At 34.4% G+C, this 25,272-nt stretch overlaps 1 protein-coding gene across 17 annotated transcripts in view; it reads left to right on the top strand.

Annotated features, from left to right (window-relative positions):
• The window catches only part of NAALADL2 (N-acetylated alpha-linked acidic dipeptidase like 2), a 1,621,055-nt gene that overhangs the window by 261,374 nt on the left and 1,334,409 nt on the right, over window positions 1-25,272 (top strand). The window contains exon 1 of one of the 17 annotated variants that reach the window (XM_049867807.1): window positions 18,201-18,244. The exons of the other annotated variants lie outside the window; for them this stretch is intronic. The gene's annotated coding sequence lies outside the window, so the exon portion shown is untranslated. Of the gene's footprint in view, window positions 1-18,200; window positions 18,245-25,272 lie in introns of those variants that run through there. 17 annotated transcript variants of the gene reach the window in all.

The following is a 25,272-nucleotide window of genomic DNA, read 5'->3' as shown; positions in this document are numbered from 1 at the left end:
TTTTCTTCCTGTTTAGAGTTGGACTTTTCGTTCTCTTAATATGCATTCCCTTTGAACAAGGCAAACATTTTACAAAGCCTCTTTACAAAAATTGTACATGTTCTCTTTAATTTTTGTTTCCCATGTGTTGGTAATCCGGGACAAAAAACATTTCTTAATTTAGTTGTGTATAGGCAGTGTCGTTGCTAGGTGCTGTCGAGTTTGTTCCAACTTATAGTGACCCTATAGGACAAAGTAGAACTACCCCATAGGGTTTCCAAGGATTGGCTGGTGGATTTGAACTGCTGACCTTTTGGTTAGCAGCCAAGCTCTTAACCACTATGCCACTAGGGCTATATACCTTATTAATATTTGCCTGAATGCTGTTGATTTTTAAGATCTGATTTAATTCATTTTTTACCCCTCCATGTTTTAATGATTTCTGCTCTGAATTCCCAAAAGTGCTATGTATTTGCCTTACCTTTCTTAAACTGCAGTTCCTGAGCTTCAAGAGATGTTTCGTTCATTTAGTGACTTTTGGAAATAAGTATTCTATTTTTAAATTTACCAGTTTAGGAGAGGGGAAAAAAACTAAGGAAGCACGGAGATTATTTCTGGCTCTGGGAGAGACTATTTAGGCTGACATTTGCACTTGAGAGCTGCTGCAGAAATGGGTTCATCTAGTTAACCTTCATCCGAATTGCCATCCTCCACTTTATCCTATGAAACAACTGGTGAAGGAGAAAATGTTAATTAGGATGCTTTTCAAGACTAATTTTTTTCAATTTCAGAAAGTGAAGTGTTCACCACTTTCCATGTTAAATAAGGTTCCTCGCTTGACAACATAGGCTTTGCTGCAGTAATTGTGTGCTCGCAGCAAATACTTGATGGTAGAAAAGACAAGTGCAAAAAGCAATTTTTGCAACAGCCAACCAGAACAGCCTGTTCTGTTCCCAATAAATTAATGGATTTAACCTTGCAGCTGTAGCGGTGTTATTATGCAAATATTCTCTGAGTATTATGAAAGCCAACTGATTCTCTATAGAGAAAGTTGTTTTCTTTCTTCCTGAGAATTTTAAGTGACTAGATAATTGACACATTGTATAACCATGTTAAGTGAAGGAAAAAAAAATATTTTCAGTAAGTCTACTGAGTTTCATTTTATGTTCCAGTGTTTTCAGCAATTTGCTGAGCCTTTTACTTAGAACAATATTACTTAGCACAGTAAATTCCAGTGTTCACAAACAACCTCCTAGAAAAAGAAGTAATGGGAAACATTCCACAGCGCTTTATTTTGTGTTACGTTTTTGTTATTTCAGGCAGAAATAAAAATCCTTTACTTATTCAAATACAGTTTTGTGCCATGTTGAATGGCTTAGAATTAATACATTGGCATTCTGATTCATGATGGGCTAGGGAATTGTAAGCTAATTTTTTGATCAAGTTGATAGCCACTTTGGTTTTTAAAGCTGATCTTAGATTCATACCACATATAAAACACTTAGAGTTGAAGGTTCTTTCTTGGTAATTGACCAATTGTGAAGATCACTCAAAGTGCTCTTCACTGAATTGAAATTCCATAGTTAATGGAAACTTTGATGATTTAAAAATATTTAACACAGAGAATAGATGAGTGGGAACACTGGTAGTTCCATTGTGGTATAGCTTCCAGTTAATCTATGGGAAGATGATGATCTTGGGAATACGGACAATTCGCATATATTCTTTTTGGTTTGTCATTACCAGTTTTCACTTTTATATGAGCTTTATATATTACTAAAAAATATATATTACTAGGTTATATAAAATCAAGTGTCTTTAAACTGTCCCCAAGAAAATTTTGTAAACGATTGCGTACATATACAGATTGTTGTTGTTCGTTGCCTTCGACTTGGTTCCGACTTATAGCAGACTTATGTACAACAGAATGAAACATTGCCCAGTTATGCGCCATTCTCACAACTGCTGCTATGTTTGAGCCCATTGTTGCAGCCTCTGTATCAGCTCCTCTTTTTCACTGGAAAAAGAGGAAGTGTGACATCATTCTTCAGGGACTGGAACCTTCTGATAACATGTCCAAATACATGAGACGAAGTCTTGCCAACATCACTTCCAGGAAGCACTGTGGCTGTACTTCCTCCAAGACAGACTTGTTCATTCTTCTGGTAGTCCATGGTATATTCAATAGTATTCTATGCTAAACATATACAAATATCAGGTATTATAATAACTGCAACTGTATAATTTAAAGAGCACTAGATTTAGATTCTGAAATCCTAGAGCTTTGTACTTTGATCTTTATTAACCTCTTAAAGATCTTTTCTTCATCTATAAATAACAATATCTGAGAATAGATTTAAATAAGGCAATGTATAGAGAAGAGTTTTATAAACTTTAAATCACATGATCAATATATTTTTAGTCTTTAGTAATGTTGATCTATATGCTCTTTATCTTTCAGTAAATGACTTTATAAACTTACATTTCACCTCAGTTTAATAATTCCCACATTTGCATTTCAAACAAAATATCTTGAAATTACTGTATTAATTCCAAATTATAAAATTTTATCAAAAATTAAGTCAATATAGAAAAATATTTATAAGTATTTATAAAATGTGTAATGTATAAAGCTAACAATGAACTAAATTTAACAAGTATAACATTGCCAGTGCTTTTTTTAAATATTGGTTTATGTAATTGGATTTAACAAAATTCCCGATTTGTAACAGGGTCATCATTTGTTACACATACTCTTTATGTATCTATCTAGGTAGATGTTCATTCATTTATGTATTAATTCCTATATATTAATAATACCCTGAATACTTCTGACCCACTAATCAATTTATGTCTATGTGAAACTTTTCATCTTTTCCTCTACCCCGTCTTCCTTCCCTAGCCCTGCAGTGATCTGTATCCTGAATTTAACATTTATCATTTCCTTGATTTTAGCCCTCATGCTTTGACATACATCTTCGCGTCCTTGAACAATATATTTAATTTTTTACATGGTTTTGAGTTTTATAAAAAATATCATGTGGAATGTTCTTAGTACTTTTTTTTCACTCAACATTATATTGCTAACATCATGTATGTAATTGCATGTAGCTGTGATTAATTCATTTTCACAGTTGTATTATATTCCACCGTGTGAATATACCACTATTGATTTACTTTTTCTTCTGTCATTAGTTATTTGACTTGTTTCCATGTTGTGTTTTTAATATAGGCAGTGCTTCTGTGAACATTGTTATGTTTGCCTCTTAGTGCTGGGCTTCTGAAACATTAGCCTGTGTAAGAACCACTTGGAGAACTTTGGAAAAGTCGGATATTCCTAGATGGTAACCCTAGAGTTTTGATTTATTAGGTTTGGAATAGGGTCCCATAATTTTAATTTCTAGCTTTTAACTAGTGGAGCACTTTCTTAGTAAACAGTTATAAAAATGGGCTAAGGTATGTACTTTCCCTGTAATTGTCAGACAAAGGTTATGCTAATTTGCCAGGTCATACATCGTGCTTACCTTCAACTTTACATGTTGGAATGTGAATTTTTTCCAATGTTATACAAATTTACATTCAACGTCAGCAGTGTTCTGATTGATCCATGTCATCACCAATATTTGATATAATTAGATTTTCTAATTTTTGCCAATTGTTTGATTTTTTATTTGCATTTCCCTAATCACTGAAAAGGTTGAGCACCTTTCCATATGTTTAATGCCCTATACATTTTTTCTTGTGTAAAATGACACTGTATAAATCTTTTGTGAATGGGTTTTTGGTGGTGGACTAAGTTAAATTATTAAGTACATGAAAGTTTAGAATTGGTATATTTCCTCAGTGAATTATACCATTTGTCCTTATGTATTGGCCCTCTATTGCTAGTAATTTTTTGTTGGCATATATTCTAAGTTGATGGCTATTTTCTGTTAGCATATCACATTCATGATCAACATTTGTTCCTCTTGCAAAGTCAGCTATCACTTTAACTGCCATTTATTTGAAGGTGACCTACTTTTCTCTTTGGCTTCTTGTAAGAGAAATTCTTTTCAATTGTTGTTCTACAGTTTTAATGTGCTCTGTCTAGATATGGATTTCTTTTTATTTATACTGCGTAAACTTCATTAAACTTCATAAATGTTTAGATTGATATCTTTGACCAGTTCTGAAAATGTTCATCCGTTATCTCTTCTGACATTGCCTGTTTCCCATTCTCTCTTTGTTCTCCATCTGTCACTCCAGTAGAACTTGATTTAACTCTGTCTGTATCCTCAGTGTCTTAACTTGTCTTTCATATTTTCTATCCCCATGTCTCTCTATGCTGCACTAAGTATCATTTCTTCTATCTATTTTCTAGTTCACTGATTCTCTCTTCAACCTGCCTAAACTGCTATTGAAACTCAAGAAGTATGAAAGTTAATTAGCATATTTTAAATTTTAGAATTTCTATTTGATCCTTTTGCAAATATACTGATTTATAATAGATTATTCTTTACTGATGTTTTAAATCCCCTCTTATTTATCTACAAACATATTAAACATACCTTAAATACTGTGTACAATAATTCTAATTTTAAGTTACATTTGTGGCTCACATTATACCTATCACTGTTCTACAGTAGTACTCTAGCAATTGAGCAGACATCCTGGACCATGAGGTAAAGGAACAAGATAGAAGGAGCCTGGGGGACCTGTAACCAAGGACCTGGTCTGAATGAACCCCCTCAACTTCTGTTATTTGAGACAGAATCCTCTCTTACGTAGGGACAAAGTAGGTACAGAGAGGAAATAAACAATAAACTAATAAAAACATTTCCGACTAATATAATGTCAGGTCCTGGTAAATGCTAAGAAAAATAAATAAAGCAGGGTGAGGTTATAGAGAATAATTAGAGGAGTGGATCAGTATTTAAGAAAACGTCTCTTTAGTGAGCGGAAATTTCAGCAGAAACCTTAATAAAGTGAGGTTCCAGTCATATTACTATTGGGCCAGAATGTTGAACTAGTATGTGCAATGGAGAAGGGGGGAAAACCATACTCTCCTACAGCAGTACCGGAAGTATGACTTACTAGAGCTCTAGAAAATGCAATCTGGCAGCAATTATTAAAGTTAAAAATACACAAACTTATGCACCACAATCCCATCTCAGGGACTGTATCTTGTAGGGGAAAGGTGTAAATACGTTAATGTGTATTTTATATGTATAAGGGCAATAATTGTAGCAATGTTTTTAGTGGCAAATGATGGAAACAATAAATGTCTATTAATGGAAGGGAGTAGCAGAATAAATTAATACACTTTTTTTTTTCTGATGGAATATTATGCCACCATTAGAACATGAATTTTAGCCCTAATTATTGTTATTGGAGACGTCCCTGTGGCATTTTTGAGGGAGAAAGTCAAGGTGTAGAAAAATGTGTATATTATGATCCTACTTCTCTAAAATAGACACAGAATAAATCCATTTAAGTGATTAAGTGTATGAACTTATAAATACATATGTACCTAATTTTATCAACAGGTAGAAAAATACAAAATTTATTTATTGGCTTATTGACATGAATCACTGGTGGTAGGCGGAAAATACTGACAAAAAATATATAATTCATTGCAGGTCTCATGCTATGTTCACATTTATTCACCTTTGTAAAATAGTGCATAACACATTTGAATTTCTAGCTTCTGCCTAGCAGAACATTGTCTTAGTAAACAAGTATAAGAATGCTCTAAGGTATATACTTTCCCTGTAATTGCCAGTCAAAGGTTATGCCAATTTGCCAGGTCATACATTATGCTTACCTTCAGCTTTATTCTTTTCAACACATACACTTTTCAACAGTTTTCCGTTATGTCTTGAATATTTACCTAATAGTGGTCCTCTACTTGGCCACAAAGAAAGAAAAATACTAAAAATAAGAGATTTGGTAGGTCACACTTGCACGTTTGCTTATTGGAAAGTAATAAAATGAACACTCAAAAAACCCAACAAAAAATACTAAACCAAAAAAAACAAACCCACTGCCGTTGAGTTGTTTCTGACTCGTAGTGACCACATAGGCTTTCCAAGGCTGTAAATCTCTATGGAAGCAGACTGCCACATCTTTCTCCCATGGAGCTGCTGGTGGTTTTGAACCACTACCTTTCAGTTAGCAGTTCATCACTTTACCCCCTGAGCCACCAGGGCTCCTACAAAAACTACTACCATCAACAACAACAACAAAATAACCACATAGGGCGAAACATAGAAACAAAACGTTTTTCTGAATAACCCCTTGACCAAAGAGGAATTTGGAACTAAAATTATGTTACCTAAAAATTAATGAAACGCAAAATATTTTATTGCAAAGGATATTTTGCTATGAATATAGCTAAAGCTATGTGAGAGAAAATATGTAGTGTTAAATGTTCATCTTCAAGTAATCTAAGCATTCTAATTAATAGTGGACTAGAATAACTATACAAAATAAAGCAGAAGAAAGTAGGAGATAATTGATAAAGATTAACACCATTAACTAAAAAACTAAATGTATAAAAAAAAATGTATAGAAAGGATAAATCAAATCAAACTTGGTACTTTGAAAATACTGAAACAAAATGTCTGATGAGGCTGGTTAAAAAAATACACAAAATTGAAAATATAAATTCAGGACATGGAAGGAGCCAAAACCACAGTGTAGAAGATTTTTAAATAATTATGAGGTCATTCTGGATATTTTTAAAACAATGAGCTTGGAATTCATTGAAGTAGGAAAAAAAGTTAAATTCTAAATAAAATTAGAAAAACAAAAGTCATTGAACTAATAACAGGCTTAGTAGGGTATGTTCCGGTGATATAAGATTGGTTTACTTTAGAAAATGCATCAGTATAATCTACTATAATATCAAATTAACATAGGAAACATATGAATTTATGTATCAAGTTGGAAAGCATTTGATAAAATGCATGAATACTTTTGAATTTGAAAATGTAAGAGCACTATGAATCAAAAATTACCTAAGTATGATAGAAATTAACATTAACATGTTCTAATAGCTGATAGTAAAGCATTTGCCATTTTAAAAGAGAAGAACTGAGACAAGAAGGGCAACCATTACCACATTTATTCAACATTTTGCTTTAGGTTGTTGCTGATGTAGTCAACACACACACACACATGCACACATTAAATTATATTAATATAGGAAAAGAAGAGATGGAATTGTTAATTGTAGATGATCTGATTACATGCCTGGAAAAATATAACTCTGTTAGAACTAAGTAAACAAGTAAGGTGAATAGATTTAAAAAATACTGTAAGATCTGTGTCTTTTCTTGTGACCATCATGAACATTTATTAATTGAAGTAGAAAATAAACACCTTATTTTTAATAATAAAAAATTGTAATACACTTAAATTTGCCATATAAATGGCACAGGATCACAAAACTTACTTTAAAATATTGCTAGAAGATAGAAAATTATCTGAACAATTGTAGATGCTTGATTGGTGTGAAGACATGCCACGTTTCTAGATGGAGTGATTAAACACTAAAATTAAAATAATTCCCAAATGGTTATAACGATATATGATCCCATTTTGGAGTTTAAGGAAGACAGCAGATTGTTCACATTGATTACTGAAAACTGGTGGGATTAGAAGGAATAGAAGAAGGCCACTTTTGCTTTATACATTGCTGCCTTGTTTGAGTTGTTTCAACAAGGTTTTCACTTTTGTGAAAATACAGTAGAAGTCTATGTTTAGTCTGTGGGCTTTGGAGAGAGATGATACCATGCTGGTCCACGCTTGTTCTGTCAAATTTCTAGAGAAATTGTCTTGGGAAAATCATTTAACCTATCTAAGCCTTTATTTGCAAACCCTGGTGGTGTAGTGGTTAAGTGCTATGGCTGCTAACCTAAAGGTCAGCAGTTCAAATCCACCAGGCGCTCCTTGGAAACTCTATGGAGCAATTCTACTCTGTCCTATATGGTCGCTATGAGTTGGAATTGACTCGATGGCAATGGGTTTGGTTTTGGGTTAAGCCTTTATTTCCTCATCTTTAAAGTGGGGGGCATTATTGGTTATTACCTCCATATGGTTGATGTGAGGATTGAGTGAGCTCTATGAAATGCTAAGAACACAAATGGTTTAGCAGTGTATCACATTTTTTATGCAAATTGCATGCATGTTACTTTTTTTTTTTGCCAACCACGCCCTCCCCACAAGGTATTTTTGTAAGTACGCTATGCTGATATTTTCACAGCAATGTTAATAAGTGAAAGCCATTGTCTCTTAGATAAAAAGGGGTCTTACTCTGATGGTACTTTTTTCTGAACCTGCTTATGTTTGTTTAACAGTTTCCCCCCAGACAGTTGTAGTAGAGGGGAAAGAACATTGTGTCTTAAACGTGTGAAGCAGTGAACATGGTAAGTTTGAAGACAGGCTTGTTATAATGCTGCATAAATAATAAGGTTTTAAAAATAGTTGATGACCAAGCTGTTATTTAGTTAATTTTTATATTTTTTGTTATGGACAGCCTGATAAATTTGCATCTGTGACCACTTCTAATATATTGTTTTATCAGTCAAGCTGTCAGGGTTGAAATGTTGCTATTTTTTGACTTGCATGGGATCCTTTATTTTGTTAATTTATCCAAAGTACATTATATTCCTGGCATATGACTAGAATTTTCTTTAGAGAGAAAATACAATCTCTTAGGACTGTCCAGAATAGTTTGATAAAATCTGCACTTAGAATCATGATTCTCGTCTTTGGAAAAAACATGTGCCCTTTGATGGTATGGGAGGGTACTCAATCGTCAGAGTGTGGGTATTGGCCTCAGGGATATCATTTGACTTCATGATATTGACTGTGTTTTTGTTCCTTTCCAAAATGCCTTATTCCTGAAGTACACTAGAAACTTCAGAAGATAACCAGTTATTTCCTACTGAGGAATAATATCAAAATTCTTAATAATGAAATACAGTTTTGGAAGTCCCTCTACAATTTTGCAGTGTTAATAAAACTTGTTTTTGTTTTTTCTCAGTAAATTTAAATACACCTTTGATAACATCATCTGTAATATATGTTTAGACTTAAAGTTAATTTCCTTGTTTGGAAGCACTTCAACATTTGAAAGGAAATATTTTTTCCTTTTTTAATCCAAGCTCCCAAGTCCTAGATAAATTCATGGATGTCCAGTGCTCTCTGGCTTATCACTTGTGAGGATCTTTGCGCTATGCCTGTCTTGTTTCATTCCTCAGGTATGTCCTAGTGTTTTCTGTTACAGTGAAGATCACTCCCATGCAAAAGGATGCTAATTTAAGTAGACTTATTTTTGTTTTCTGATTGCTTTTTGTTTGTTTTGACAGTGTCTAAAAAAAAAGAACCCAGGAAGAACCCTTGATTTTGACTGTAGTGTTATAGTTTTAAAAATTTCTTGACCAATGATATATGAAGAAATCTGTCCCATTATAGCTTATTTTATTTTAAATTTGGAAGCTCAAACTCAACTGGCAATCTCTGGTTTTGGATATTTTGTGTCCTGTTCAGAATTTCTACCCTACAAACTTAAAATGGGGACAGTGACATGCTGCATAGAAAATAATATGACGACATTACATGAATTGTGGTCATGAGAGGAAAAGAAAGGATATGATGAACTTTACAAATAGATGATTCATTTATTGAAGAATTTTTTAAAATGCCAAAACTAGGTGCCATAATTACACTTTGTGATAAAAAAATATAGTTCTTTCATACTAACTTTCATGGATCCTTCATTCTAATAGGTATACTAATATTGGCCAGGTATTCACACACAAAAAATACAGGTATCTCTTGCTTTTTTGAAAGTTCACTTTATGCCACTTTGCTTTTACGAAAGACCTACGTTAGAACCTGTTTTCGCTAACCAAAAGAAATCCGAGAAGGATTTTCACTTCTATGAAAAAAGTAAAAAGGGAAACTAGCATTCAGCTTTTGTTTTGCAGCTAGCCGTTAAAGAGGCAGCTCGCATCTGGAGCGGTGAGAGTGGCTTCCAGCTCCTTTCCCAGGAACTATACTCAGCATATCAGCGTCAAAGCCACCATAGCTTTGAACTCTGTGAAACACTGTATGTTAATGTTATTTTAGGTTTTGTGTTCTCTTTGGTACGATTTGGTAGGTGGTTTTTTGGGTCTGGGAACATGCAAAAAATTTTCCCATATAAATTAATGGTAATTGCTTCTTCACTTTACACCATTTCAGCTTACGAAAAGTTTCACAGAATCCTCTGCTTTCTGATAGCAGGGGAAACCTGTATGTATAGGGAAGGGAGAAGTAAAGGATGGTTAAATCCAAAGGATGAAGAGGACTAAACTACATTACACAAAGAGGAAAGTGTATTCTAGGCAAAGGGAACAAAATGTTAAAATATCATAGTGGAAGTAGGGGGCTCTAGTGACTGAGGCAATGCTGAGTTAACATGCACTGAGACTAAGGGGAAGAACAGAGAGAGAGATGAGAGAGGTAAGCAGGGGCCAGACCATCTTGCAGAAAATTAAAACTGTGATTCAAGGAGAAGCAGACTTTGATTCTCCTTTCCCATCCACTAAGTTGTATGGACCTCAGGAGTTATAATTAAGATTTGGAAACTGTCTTGAAGATCTAGGGTTTGTTTTCATAAGGAAGTTTAATGCCTTTCAACTTCATAGGGCTTAATGTGGTAGAGATCAAATGAAATAGTATGTGCATAAGATCCTGGTCCAGTACCTGAAACAAAGAATTCAGTGACTGTTAGATTCTCTTCATTTGTCAACAGCATCTACTCATAACCACATGTTTCCTTACACACACACACACAATATCTAGCTATATAGGAAAGTTTTAAGCTAATCTTTTAAATAATGATGATAATTTAAAAGTGTAGATTTATTTGGTGAGGCGAATATTTAGACGTCCTTTAATTCCCTTTTTCTCCTTTGGAAACAAGAATTTTATCAAGCCAGTTCAGGATAAAACCAAACACATTTTTAATATTAAAATTTAAGAAAGTACCTCTACATGTCATCAACAACATGCTGTGGTAGAATATTATATTAATTTCCCTCAGTTTTAAATTAATAACATTAATTTTTTAAATGTTGTTGTTAAGTGCCATCAAGTTGGTTCTACCCCACAGGGACCCTATGTACAACAGAACAGAACACTGCCCATCCTCACCATCGTGGCTATGTTTGAGCCCATTGTTATAGCCACTGTGTCAACCGGTCTCACGGAGGGTCTTCCTTTTTTTAACTGAGCCTCCATTTTACCAAGCATGATGTCCTTCTCCAGGGATTGATGTTTCCTGATAACATGTCCAAAGCATGTGAGACAAAGTCTCACCATTGTCACTTCTAAGGAACATTCTTACTGTACTTCTTCCAGGATAGATTTGTTCATTCTTCTGGCAGTCTGTGGTATATTCAATATTCTTCATCAACACCATAATTCAAAGGCATCAGTTCTCTTCTATCTTCTTTATTCACTGGCCAGCATTCACATGCATATGAGGCAATTGAAAATACCATTGGGTCAGGCAACCTTAGTCCTCAAAGTGACAACTTTACATGTTAACGTTTTAAAGAGTTCTTTTGTAGCAGCTTTGCACAATGCAACATGTCTTTGATTTCTTGACTTTTTTTTAATTCCATGAGTGTTGATTGTGGATCCAAGTAAAATTAAATCCTTGGCAACTTCAGTCTTTTCTCTGTTGATCATGATGTTGCTTATTGGTCCAGTTGTGAGGATTTTTGTTTTCTTTATGTTGGAGTGTAATCCATACTGAAGGGTGTAGTCTTTGATCTTCATCAGTAAGTGCTTCAAGTCCTCTTCACTTTCAACAAGCAAGGTTGTGCCATTTGCATATCACAAGCTGTTAATGAGTCTTTCTCCAATCCCAATGCAGCATTTTTCTTCATATAGTCCAGTGGCTCATATTATTTGCTCAACATACAGATTGAATAAGTGTGGTGAAACAATACAACCCTGGTGCACACTTTTACTGATTTTAAACCACACAGTATCCCCTTTTTTCTGTATGAATGACTCCCTGTTGGCCTATGTACAAATTCCACATAAGCCCAATTAAGTGTTCTGAAACTCCCATTCTTTGCAGTGTTTTCCATAATTTGTTATGATCCACACAGTCGAATGCCTTTGCATTGTCAGTAAAACACAAATAAACATTGTTCTGGTATTCTCTGCCTTTGGCCAAGATCCGTCTGACATCAGCAAGGATATCCCTTCTTCTAGTTCCTCTTCTGAATCCAGCTTTAATTTCTGGCAGTTTTCTGTCAGTGTACTGCTGAAACAGTTTCTGAATGATGTTCAGCAAAATTTTACTTGTGTGTGATATTAATGATATTGTTAGATAATTTCTGCATTCTGTTGGATCACCTTTCTTTGGAAAAGTCACAAGTAAGGATCTTTTCCAGTCTGTTGGCCAGGAAGCTGTCTTCCAAATTTCTTGGCATAGATGAGTGAACACTTCCAGCATCGCATTCATTTATTGAAACATCTCAATTGATGTTCTCTCAGTTCCTGAAGCCTTGTTTTTCATCAATGCCTTCAGGGCAGCTTGGACTTCTTCCTTCAACATCATCGGTTCTTGATCATATGCTGCCTCCTGAAATGGCTAAACATCAACCAATTCTTTTTGGTACAGTAACTCTGTCTATTCTTTCTATCTGCTTTTGATGTTTGGTGTGTCATCCAATATTTTGCCCTTCAGTATTACAACTCAAGACTTGAATTATTTCATCAGTTCTTTCAGCCTGAGAAATGCTGAGCTTTTTGTTCACTTTTGATCTTATAACTCCAGGTGTTTGCACATTTTATTATAATACTTTTATGTTCTTGAGCTGTCCTTTGAAATCTTCTGTTCAGCTCTTTTACTTCATAATTTCTTCTGTTCACTTTAGCTATTCTATGTTCAAGAGCAAGCTTCAGAGTTTCTTCTGACATTCATTTTGGACTTTTCTGTCATTTTAAAGACCTTTTGCATTCTTCATGTATGATGTCCTTCATGTCATCCCACAACTCATCTGGTGTTTGGTCATTAGTGTTAAAATGCATAAATTCTTGAGATGGTCTCTAAATTTAGGTGGGATATACTCAAGGCATTTTATTTGGATCTACATCCAAAACCCATAGAAGCAGCAGTCAAAAAATCAAGCAACATTGCATTGTGGAAATCTGCTGCAGAAGACCTACTAAGAGTGTTAAAAAGCGAAGATGTCACTTTAGGGACTAAGGTGCGCTTGACCCAAGCCATGGTATTTTCAATCACTTCATATGCATTGAAAGCTGGATAGTGAATAAGGAAGACTGAAGAAGAATTTATGTATTTAATTATGGTGTTGATAAAGAATATTGAATATATCATGGACTGTCAGAAAAATGAGCAAGTTTGTCTTGGAAGAAGTACAGCCAGAATGCTCCTTGGAAACGAGGATGACGAAACTTTGTCTCACGTACTTTGGACATGTTATCAGAAGGGACAATGCTTGGAGAAGGACATCATGTTTGGTAGCGTAGATGGTCAGTGAAAATGAGGAATACCCTTAATGAGATGAATTGACACAGTGGCTGCAACAATGGTCTCAAACATAGCAACAATTGTGAAGATGGCGTCGCTACGAGTAGGAACTGATTTGATGTCACCTAACAACAACAACATGTTCCAGGTCGTACTTTGGCTCTTGTGGACTTCTTTCAATTTTCTTTTTCTTCAACTTGAACTTGCATATGAGCAACTGATCTGTTCTGCAGTTGGCCCCTAGCCTTGTTTTGACTGGTGATATTAAGATTCTCCATTGCCTCTTTTCACATATGTGGTCGATTTGATTCCTATGTATTCCATCTGGTTAGGGCCATGTATATAGTCACCATTTATGCTGTTGGAAAAAGGTATTTGCAAAGAATAAGTCTTTGGTCTTGCAAAATTCTATCAATCTCCTGTGTCATTTCTATAAACAAGACCATATTTTCCAACTGCTGATCCTTCTTTGTTCCCAACTTTTACATTTCAATCACCAGTAATTATCAATGCATGTTGATTGTGTGTTTGATCAATTTCAGACTGTAGAATTTGGTAAAAATCTTCAGTTTCTCTATCCTCGGCATTAGCGATTGGTGTGTAAATTTGAATAATAGTCATATTAACTGGTCTTCCTTGTATTTTAAATATTGACCATAATTAATTTTTATAGCCATAAAGAAATGCTAGATGATTAGCCAACTTGCGTTTCAATAAGCTCTTCTGTTCCTGAGTACAAGAATCACATGCACTAGGAGCAGAACTTAACAGATGCTGGGGTTTCAGAATACTTCGCATCTATCATGCAATGATTCCTCACTTCCTTTCTAAAATACCTCCTCCCTGTTGTTCTCTTTGTTATTAAATGTAGCCTGTGTGTAGGATGTTTCAGTTCTAAAATTGTAGACAATTATTATCTTGATGATTGGTTGTACTCCTGTGTGAGGGTGTACAGCATTCAATTTTCTCAGCATCATTTTATTGATTTTGTTCTGGGTCACAATTAGAAGCACCATCAATAATCTCAATACAGCATAATGCTGTAAGGATGCAAAATTTAAATATTTGCTCACTGAGTTGAATCTTACGCTGTCAGAAGAAAAGCACAGTTAATAGGATAATAAGTAACTGTGGTGATATTAAAGCAGATATAACTTTAGATATAACTAAAAAAAAAGTAGACTCATATTTATAAGTCATAATCATGTTGTTTGTTTTCTTTATAATGTGCAGAAGTGAGAAATCATCTTCTGTTTTAAATTCTGTATTTTTATCATCGTAAAAATGAATATTAAAAAACAAACATTACATTTCAATTATTTTATATATTCATTTTACTCTAGTATGCCTACTTGGCATTAGACTTAGAAAGCAACCAACATTTCCACTTAAGTAAAAGATTCAAAATAAATGGAATTTGTACCAGAGGTAACAAAAGAGGTAAGAGTGCCAAAATTGAACCTATTGTAACCGCATTATTTTCTCTAGCTTTAATATGCTTCATTTCTAAACCATATGAAATAAAAATATTGGAATAAGTCAGGAAGGAAAAAAAAACCTGAAAAAAACACAAAAAATACAGAGTACTATACAAACTTCAGTTCCCTCATATAGTTATTATTTATCTATATTGATAAGTATAGATGGATAGAGAGCTTCAAGAGTGTGCGTGTGTGTGTAAGTGCACTTCTTTTTGAAATTTCTTTAACAATTTGGGATTTCCTGAACTATGCCCTCTCTGGTAATAGAAAGAAATGCAAGTAACTTTTTCCAAAAAAAAAAAAAAATTGTTACTTCAACTTGACAATTTTTAATCTTGCTTTAACACTACAGCCTAATATTTATCACACTGTGCATGCAATTTAATGTGAAAATGAGAAAAATACATTTTTTTCAGAACTGCAGACTATTGGTCTGTTTAAAATAGCTTGGGTTTTTTTAAGATTTGTGTTAAGGAGAATTTTTAAAGAAACAGTTCTTATATTCATTTCAATTTTAACTTAATCTTTATTAGGTTTCAATGTATTACATTTAGGGAATATATAAAAACAAAGAAAAAAGTTCCGACTCATAGAGACCTTATAGGACAGAGTAGAACTGTCCCATATGGTTTCCAAGGAGTGCCTGGTGGATTCGAACTGCTGACCTTTTGATTAGCAGCCATAGCTCTTAACCACTATGCCACCAGAGTTCCAGGGAATATATAAGCTTCAGTTTTTGTTATTCTCATATGCAAGAGGCTTGTCATTTTAATCATTATTTTTACAGATTAAAATCACATGTACACAACTTCTTTGTGGAATTTACAAACTTCCTTTTACATGCTAGATTCACATTTTTCTCTTTAATAATGTCTTGACATTAAAAAGAGTATTACACAGTTACAGGACCTGTATATTTGATCAACAGCTAATATAGGTGAACTGTTTAAATACAATTGAGTAGATATTCACAATTTTTAAAAAAAGCCAGTATAAAATATGAAGTTTACAAATATTTATATTATTTATAAATTAAGCTCATGTATTCGTTGAAACTGTGCCTACAGATGTCTGTTAGCCTTTTATTTTTAGAAAATTGACTTTAAGTTTTAGAGCCAGTTTGAATAACTGCACTCAGTCATAATGAATGCTACTGAATTTCTTTAAAATATTTAAAATTTAAAATTCTTTAAAATTTAGATTTTTCAGTTACTTAAAACATTTAAAGCCTATATTAGTGAGTTTTTTCCCCCGTACTTATTTCCAGTAAACTCCAAACAGTATTTTATTTATACTTTTTCTAGGACTAATATGGCAGCTTCTTGAAGAGAGGCTATCTTCCATGATTGTGCTTTATCATTTATAGATGGTAGCTGGGCCTGTGACAGGCAGTTGTAGATTAAATGTGTGGTTATTTTAAAATTCAGTGCACATTCATGACCAAAATTCTTAGAAAACTGTGAATGGAAGGTTACTTCCTTACCAGGGTAAAGAACCTGATTCAATCCAATAAGCTGTATCATATTCTCATTAAAGCACTAGGCAAATTCTCATTGAAGTCAGAAAAAAGTATTTTTTAAATCACATGGCTACTGTGATGAAGTTGATCTTGTAATAGGAGTTCACTTTGCTTCCAGATTGTCACTCTTGGTTTTCCTCTTCCTTTTCTCCCTTACTGAGTCTCGCGGTCTCTTCCTGGTTCCTATCAACTTTCCACCTGAAAGTGAAAACCAAATCAAACCAAACCCGTTGCCGTCGAGTCAATTTCGACTCATAGTGACTCAGGGCTTATTTCATGGGCCTTTTTTTCTGTGTCTACACTTACTGTCTTGATGAGATCACCCAGTCTCATAGTCTTAAATACCAGTTACACACTCAGTGGTCCCAAATTTATATCTCATGCCTAGCTATTTCCCCTGACTTCCTTTGAACCAATATATCAATTGCCTTAGATATCTAATAGGCCATCTCATGTGTAACATGTCCAAAATGGAACACATGATTTTCTCACCAAACCTGCTCTTCCTTCAGCCCTTCGCCTCTCATCTGAGGCCAGAAACCTTTTCCTCGTGATTGTTCCTTTCCTTTCAAACCCACGACCAATCCATCATCAAACCCGGACACTTTAATCTCTAAATATATCAAAAATCCCACCAATTCTCACCACCAACAGCTATCACCAGGTCTAAGCCACAGCTGTTTCCTACCATGTCTCCCATCTTCTGCCTTTGCCCTTTTTCAGTGTCACAGCATCTGGACTGATTTGCTCTAGTTTCTCCAATGGCTTCCCATGCTCCTCAGAGTAAAAGCCAAATTCCTCACATTGGCCTCTACGGCCTCCACAGTCGCGTACCTGCTCCTCCTCTGACCTGTCTCCTAACCCTCTCCACTCCTCTCACTTTTTATCTCTCCACTTGAAGTCTTGCTCTTTCTAGAACTTGCCAACACCCTTCCTCTTCAGAGCCTTTTGTAATTGCTAATCCTTCTGCCTGCAGCATCCTTCCTCTTAGATATTTTTGGGTTGGTCCCCCAACTTCTTCATGTGTGTATGCTTCCCTTAATATCCTGCTTCAGAAACAACCCAGAGACTTACCCAAAATACCCTGTTCACCTTACCCTAACCTTTTTTTCTCTACAGCACTAAGCACATTGGTGTATCATATGTGTACTAGTTTACTTGTAATGTATGTGTCACCCCATTACACGTAAAATATAGGAGAATCAACTGCAAAATGTGTACAACCAATGAGAGGATTAGGTAGCCATACACAGTGGTGTGCTGCTAAATGTTAACACCTGGCTTTCTGGGGGGAATAGGAGATGGGGGTGAGAAGCACCTAAGTTGTACCATTTGCTGACTTCCTTGGAGAAACTACCTCCACTTTAGTAGATTTCAAGCTGCTAACATTGTGTCACTAAATGAGGAATTGAGAAAAGATGCATGCTAGCATCCTGCTGTATAGATTTCCACCAGGCAAATATAATAGACATAAATAACTTCATGAGCGTAGATAATAGTGAAATGCAATAAAATAATTAGGAAGTGATGAGTATTCATTTCCTTAGTTTTCAATGGAATTCATTTAATTGTAAGTGTATATGATTGTAATAATGGATGTGTTTAACAACTGGTTTGCAAAGTTCCTGAAAATTTAACTATCATCTTTCTCAAGCCTTTATGAGTCGGGTCCGGCCTACAACTGAGTACTGGCACCACCATTTATGAACTCTATGGCCTTGGGTAAGCTATTTAAGCATCCCTTACTCAGTTTTTTTTTTTTTCATTTTCAAAGTAGATATAATAGCAGTCACTACTTCACAGTAAATTAAATAATACATGCAAAGCACTTAGACCTGATATGTAAGTAAGCAGTTAGTAAATGTTAACTATTATTATTAGTAGCGGTAGTAGTATTACAATTATTATTATAAACAATTAACGTTATAATTAGTACAGAAAACGTAATAAACATCAGTCACATAAGAAAAGCAAGTGTGAGAGGCGGTGTGAAGAGCGGATGCAATCATAGGTTGTTATGAACATCAAATGGGTATACATACAAAGAGTGTTAAGAATGCTATCTAGCACATAGAAAGCCATCTCTAAGTTTTGGCTATAATTATTCCCAATAAATAATGCATTAAAGTAATTGAGAAATTATAATAGGTATTTGAATAAATGAAAAGTTATTTTATATTTCTATATGGTGTCTTTTTTGAGAGAGAATAAAGGAATACACATATTATGAAAATAGCATTTTTTAAGACAAAGAGCAATGATGAAGAGAGACTCGCCTTAGTAGATGCTGAAATATGTTTTTTCCTAAAAAAAAAAAAAAAATTTTTTTTTTTTATAATGGTCACTGGAAGTAGTGTTTTGTGGATCAAAACTTAACTTTGGAGTTTGGATCCAGCACTAACTCATGGTTCGACTTTAGCCAAGGCAGTTAACTTGTGACTTATAGAATCGTCATCTTTAAAGTGGTTATACCATCACCAACAAAAAGATCTACGTTCCAGAGCTGTTCCAAGAACACACCGAGGAGAACAGATGAGAAAACACTTTATAAGTGGCAAGGCAATCATAGATTTATGTGATTACTGACATGAATGATGAACACAATAAACATGATGTTTAATTTTTGTTGCTGTTGTTGTTAATTATAAACCTCTTATTTCCCCCTGGTAAAATGGATTTTCTGCCTTCCAGATTGTTTCATATCCTCTCCAAACATGCTGCATTTGATATTGTTAGTTTTTTCCCCTTACCTGGATTGTCCTTTTTCTGTTACCTCTGTTCGGTGAAATAATCCTCAGTCTTCAAGATCTGTAAGAATGCAAATTGTTCAATGAACCGGTTGCCATCGAATCGGTTTTGACTCATGGCAACTCTTATGTGTCACAGAGTAGATCTGCTCCATAAGCTTTTCTTGGCTGTAATCTTCACAGCAGCAGATCACCAGGCCTTTCTTCCACAGCACTGCTGGGGAGGTTAGTAGTCCAGCACAAACCATTTGTGCCACCCATCCCCATTCCCATATCCTTTACCTACTGGAACAATCTTTCCTTCTTCTGCATGTCATGGACCTTCTTCCATTTTTTTAATCAGTGAGCCCATTCTGCCTTTGAATCCCGTGCATCTGTGAGTAGCCTGTGAATCTTCTCTATGGACATCAGGACAGAGCTTATTAGAAATGCACAATCTGAGGCCACCTCCCAAACCAAGATTTTCAGGTGAATATTTACATATTACACTTTGAGAAGCACGTCCTGACTAGTCATAAACTCTTTGTGGGTAGGGATGTGTGTTTGTGAGGGGACGCTGTATCTTTCCTTAATACCCTCTACAATCCCAGCATAATGTAACACTGTGCACATATAGGTCTTCAGTAAGTGGGTAGTGAACTGAATTGAACTTTACTTTTAATATTTGGAAGCCAAAAAAAAATCCAGTTTAGGAAAACTCAAATGCTGAGGAAAGGTGGTTCTAAAGTCAGAGCCAGAAGAAAGCTATTCATTATTGATGCTATTCACATCAGCTAATCAATATTTCTTGGTCATCAACTACTACTGTACTTTTTCATGCATAAAATATTAGTATGGATTCCTGATCTTGAAAAAAAAAAAAAAAAAGATCTTCAGTCTAACCTTCACCTTCAAAGAATTCACTTAGATAACTGAATCAAAATGTGGTTGCTGTGTCATCTTTGTAAATATTTAATGGCTGCCATTAAAAGTCACGAAAGAACTTTAAGATATTGTGTATCCAAAAATGACTAGTAAATATCTAGATGTGATTTTATTAAATTATTTAAACAAATCAAGTCATTATTTGTCTTGATTTTCTAAAAAAATGGTGAGTAAAATAAACATTTCTCATTTATAATTAAAGTAATATTTTATACTGTACAATATGTCCTTTTTCAGTGTATGATGTTAAGTTGATTGTGGTATGTTCCCCCTTTACATACTCAATTCTTTTTCTCTCTCGAATTCCATTAAAAATTTAAAAGAGAGGTGGTTATGACAACCGTTAACTCACATTTCCCTGTATGGATATGCTATTAATGTGGATTAAATTAAGAGAATCATTGTGAGTTGTTTCTTTCCATTGCCTACCCAGCCCCAGTGCCATTGAGTCCATTCCGACTCATAGCAACCCTATAGGACAGAGTAGAACTGCCCCATAGAGTTTCCAAGGAGCACCTGGCGGATTTGAACTGCCTAGAAAGTTGCAAATCTGCCTCTCCCAGCTATCACCTGATCCGTGTTTAGGGAACAGAAACTAATCTTAACATTAGCCTAAGCAAAATATAATTAGGAAGGCTAATCTGCTGAAAAATACCCCCAGTAAAATCCCTTTTTTATGTAATGCCGTTTTAATGGAAATGGCGTTTTTTGTGAAATTCACAGGACAAAGACCTGAAAGATGCCTGAGAACCTTTTATGTAATTGTGTGTGTTCCCTAAATTGTTAATAAAGGGGAGAGAGTAGGAACATTCATTCCTACCATTTTAGGATGTGGAATAGATTTCTAAAGTAGAATCCTTCATGTAAATGTTCAAGTTAACCTAAACTCATTTTTTAAAATAACAAATCTAGGCTGTGCTTGGTTTTGTAAAATGCGGAATCTGTTCCTGTGCGTGTGTGGGCCCGCGCGTGTGTGTCTGTGCCCGTGTGTGTGCGTGTGTGTGTGTATCTGGCATGGCAACCATAAGTAGAAGAGCTTTGGGAATCATCTCATGCTTCTTATCACTGCCTGTTTCCATTAGTGTGGCTAATTGAAATTGAGTTGCCTGTGTGATTTTCCTTTCTTTTTAAAAACAAATATTCTGTATTTAGAATTTAAATACTAAAGGCAACTTGGATTAATAATTCTCCTAAAAATAGCAACTCTTATTATTACCGCAATTTATAAGTTTTTGGTTTGTTCCAGAAACTATTCTAAGTGTTTTGAATTTTTCTTATTTGATGCTATAACAACCTAATAAAAGCAAAACTGTAGATTATGAGACTCAGTTGAAGACTGGGGAAGTTTAAGGGAATTTAATTTTAAATGGATAAGTTGAAATGTAATTCCCTATCAGCCTAAAGCCAATACCAGCATTCTTAACCCATAGGCCCTAATGCCTCAGTGAAAAAAAAAAAGTTTCTTAGTGCTATGCTAGAAACCACAGAGACAGAGTAACATGTACGCATTCGACGGTTTTTCTTGAGTCGTGTCTGAAAATGAATTTTGGACTTGAATTTTGGTGTCACTGCAATGTGATTTCAGTTTGAGATATCTTCTCTAGAATCCAAAATTATATAAATGATCAAAGCCTTTTGTGAAATATGTGAGGTGCAACTGTGCTTTTCACCAACAGACGTGCGCTTAGATGAGAACAGGTAATTGTCTAAGCACATAGCCATTAGAAAGGAAATGCTAATAATTTACCCCACTCTTTACCGAAACTCAAGTACTTTCTGAAAGGGTTCCTGTTTCTGAATTTAACCACTGTGTCTTCATTTTGACAACCCAGGGTGATTTTACCTTTTGACTTAAATTTGAATATGATAAAAGTTATATCTTCAATTTTGGTAATGTCACAACCTATTTTGGAGATTAAATCATTTTGATTAAGGTATCAGCACTTTGGTTTTATAAGCTAAGGAGAGCACTAGCATTTACAAGATGAGGCATGTGAATCCATGTTCTGCCACTTACCAAGTGGAATGCCACAACAAATTCGTAGAAAGGATACAGAGGAGCGCCACAGGATGTTTTAATGTTCCAAGTGAGACGCAGAGATCTCAATGTTTGTAGAACATCTGTTGGACACCATGGGAACTACTAGTTTAAAATAGTTAACAGTCGAAAAGCTAGATTGCACTGCATTCCTGTCGAGGATACCGTACTGTATCTTTACAAAGCTAGGTTTTGAAAATTTGCTATGATAAAAAGCAAGTACCGTGTGAACAACAATGTGAAACAGGAAATGAGGGTGGCAGTCTCCAATCTGATTTCAAGTCTTACGAAATGGTTAGTGCTCAAGAGGAGCTTGCGTCCCACTACTAAGTAATTGTGGTTATTTAGGAATAAAATGCATATATTACTTTTCCTTTAAATGTGTGTATCTTTTTTTTCAAACAGCTGCTAAGATTATTAGGACGTAAATATTAAGTTGTTTGGTTCTAACTCCTTAAAATATGAAACTTATCTATTTATAGATACATGAAATAAGCTTTATTAAGTAATACTTCACATGCTGTTAAAACAAAACAAAAAAACAAACCCAATGCTGTCGAGCCGATTCCGACTCATAGCAACCCTACAGGACAGAGTAGAACTGCCCCATAGAGTTTCCAAGGAGCACCTGGCGGATTTGAACTACTGACCCTTTGGTTAGCAGTGGTAGCACTTAACCATTATGCCACCAGGGTTTCCCACATACTAAAAATTCATTGTTTAAAGTATAAATGGTTTTTAGTATATTCAAAGAGTGCAACCATCGCCAAATTCAATTTTAGAACATTTCCAACACCCCCCCCCCCAAAAAAAAGCTTTATAACCATATTCAGTCACTCACTATTTCCTCAACATCCTAGCCTTAGGTAACTGCTAATATAGATTTGCCAAGTCTGTACATTTCATGCAAATGAAAGCATAAAATATGTTGTCTTTAGTGACTGGCTTCTTTCACTTAGCATAATGTTTTCAGGATTCATTCATGTTGTAGCATCTATCAAGATTTCATTATTTTTTATTGCTGAATAATATTCCACTGTTGCTAAGTGCATTTAATTTTTCCATTTCTCAGCTGATGGGCATTTGGGTTATTTCTACTTTTTGGCTATTATGAATAAAGCTGCTATGAACATTTACGTAAAAGATTTTGTGTGAACCTGTGTTTTCAGTACTCTTAGATACATACCTAGGAGTGGAATTGATGGGTTATATTATAACTCTATGTTTACCATTTTGAGGAGCTGCCAAACTGTTTTCCAAAGCTGTTGTATCATTTTATAATCCAACCAGCAATGCATGAGAGTTCCAATTTTTCCATATCCTTGTCAACATATTATCATATGTTTCTTTGATTATAGACATCTTAGTGGTTATGAAGTAGTATTTCATTGTGGTTTTAATCTTCACTTCCCTAAGGGTTTTTTTTTTTTTTTTAAGGGTTAATTATTTAGAGCATATTTTGATGTGTTTATTGGCCATTTGTAATATTCATTTGAGGAAATATCTTTTCAGATCATTTGCCCATTTGTTAACTGTTGTTTTTTTGTTTTGTTTTGTTTTTTTATTATTGAGTTATTTGTAACTCAATTGTAGTTATTGTAAGTTACTTGTATTTCTTATCATATATATGATTTGTAAATATTTTCTCCCGTTCTCAGGTTGTCTTTTTACTGTCTTGAAGCACAAAAGTTTTTAGTTTTAATGAAGTCCTATTTTGTATTTCGACACGTGTACTTTTGGTGTCATATCTAAGAAGGCTTTGATTAATCCAACTTCAGATATTTGCTTCTCTATTATCTTCGAGGAGTTTTATTATTTAAGTTCTTACAGTTAGGTCTGTGATAAAGTTAGAGTTAATTTTTGAGTATGGTTTGAGGTAGGGGACCAACTTCATTCTTTTGCATATAGATATTCAGTTTTCCCAACACTATTTGTTAAAAAGAACATTCTTTTCCCATTGAACCACCTTGGCTTTTTTTTTTTTTTTCAAAAATCAATAGACTGTGAATGTGAGGATTTATTTCTGTATTCTCAAACCTATGCCATTGATCTACATGTCTATTCTTATGCCGATATCGAACAGTGTTTATCTACTGCAGCTTTGTAGTAAGTTTTGAGATTAGCGAGTATGAGTCCTCCAAATTTGCTCTTCTTTATCTAACGTTTTGGCTATTCTGGGTCCCTTGAATATCAATATGAGTTTTGTAATCAGTTTGTCAATTTGTGCAAAGAAGGCAACTGGGGTTTTGATAGGAATTTCACTGAACCTATAGATCAATTTGAGGAGTATTGTGATCTTAACGATACTAAGAGTTCCAATCCATGAATGTGGGGTATATATCTTTAATTTCTTTCAGTGTTTTATAGTTTTCAGAGTGTAAGTTTGTACTACTTTTGTTAAATATTTCCTAAGGGTTTTTTGTGTATTTTGATGCATTTGTAAGTGGAATTGTTAACGCCATCTTCAGATGTTTGTTGTGAGAGTATAGAAATACAATTCATTTTTATATATTGATATTGTACCCTACAATCTTGCTGATACTGTACCCTAGAATCTTGTTTATTAGTTCTAATGTATTTTTTAAATGGATTACTTAAGATTTTCTGTATGTAAGGTCATGTCGTCTGTATATAGAAATAATTTTACTTCTTTCTTTCAAATATGGATATCTTTTATTTCATTTTCTTATCTGATTGCTCAGGGTAGAACTCCTGTACAATGTTGTACTAAGTGGTGGTAGCAGACAAGTTTGTCTTATTTTTTATCTTAGGGGAAGAGCATTTATCATGAAAAATGATGTCAGCTATAGGTTTTCCATATATGGTGTTTATCCAGTTGAGAAGGTTTCCTTCTATTCATAGTTTGTTGAGTGTTTTATGATAAAAGGGTGTTATATTTTTCAATTCTTTTTTCTTTGTTGATTGAGATGATTGTGTGGCTTTTGTTCTTTATCCTAATGATAGGGCATATTACATTAATTGATTTTTGGTGTAAATCCCAGTTGTTTCAATTTGGTAGTATTTTATCGAATACTGTTGTG

Source organism: Elephas maximus, chromosome 23 (assembly GCF_024166365.1).
Source record: "Elephas maximus indicus isolate mEleMax1 chromosome 23, mEleMax1 primary haplotype, whole genome shotgun sequence".
Lineage (NCBI taxonomy): Eukaryota > Metazoa > Chordata > Mammalia > Proboscidea > Elephantidae > Elephas > Elephas maximus.
The sequence above is the reverse complement of the archived record's forward strand: the minus strand, read 5'-3'. Positions and strand labels throughout refer to the sequence as shown.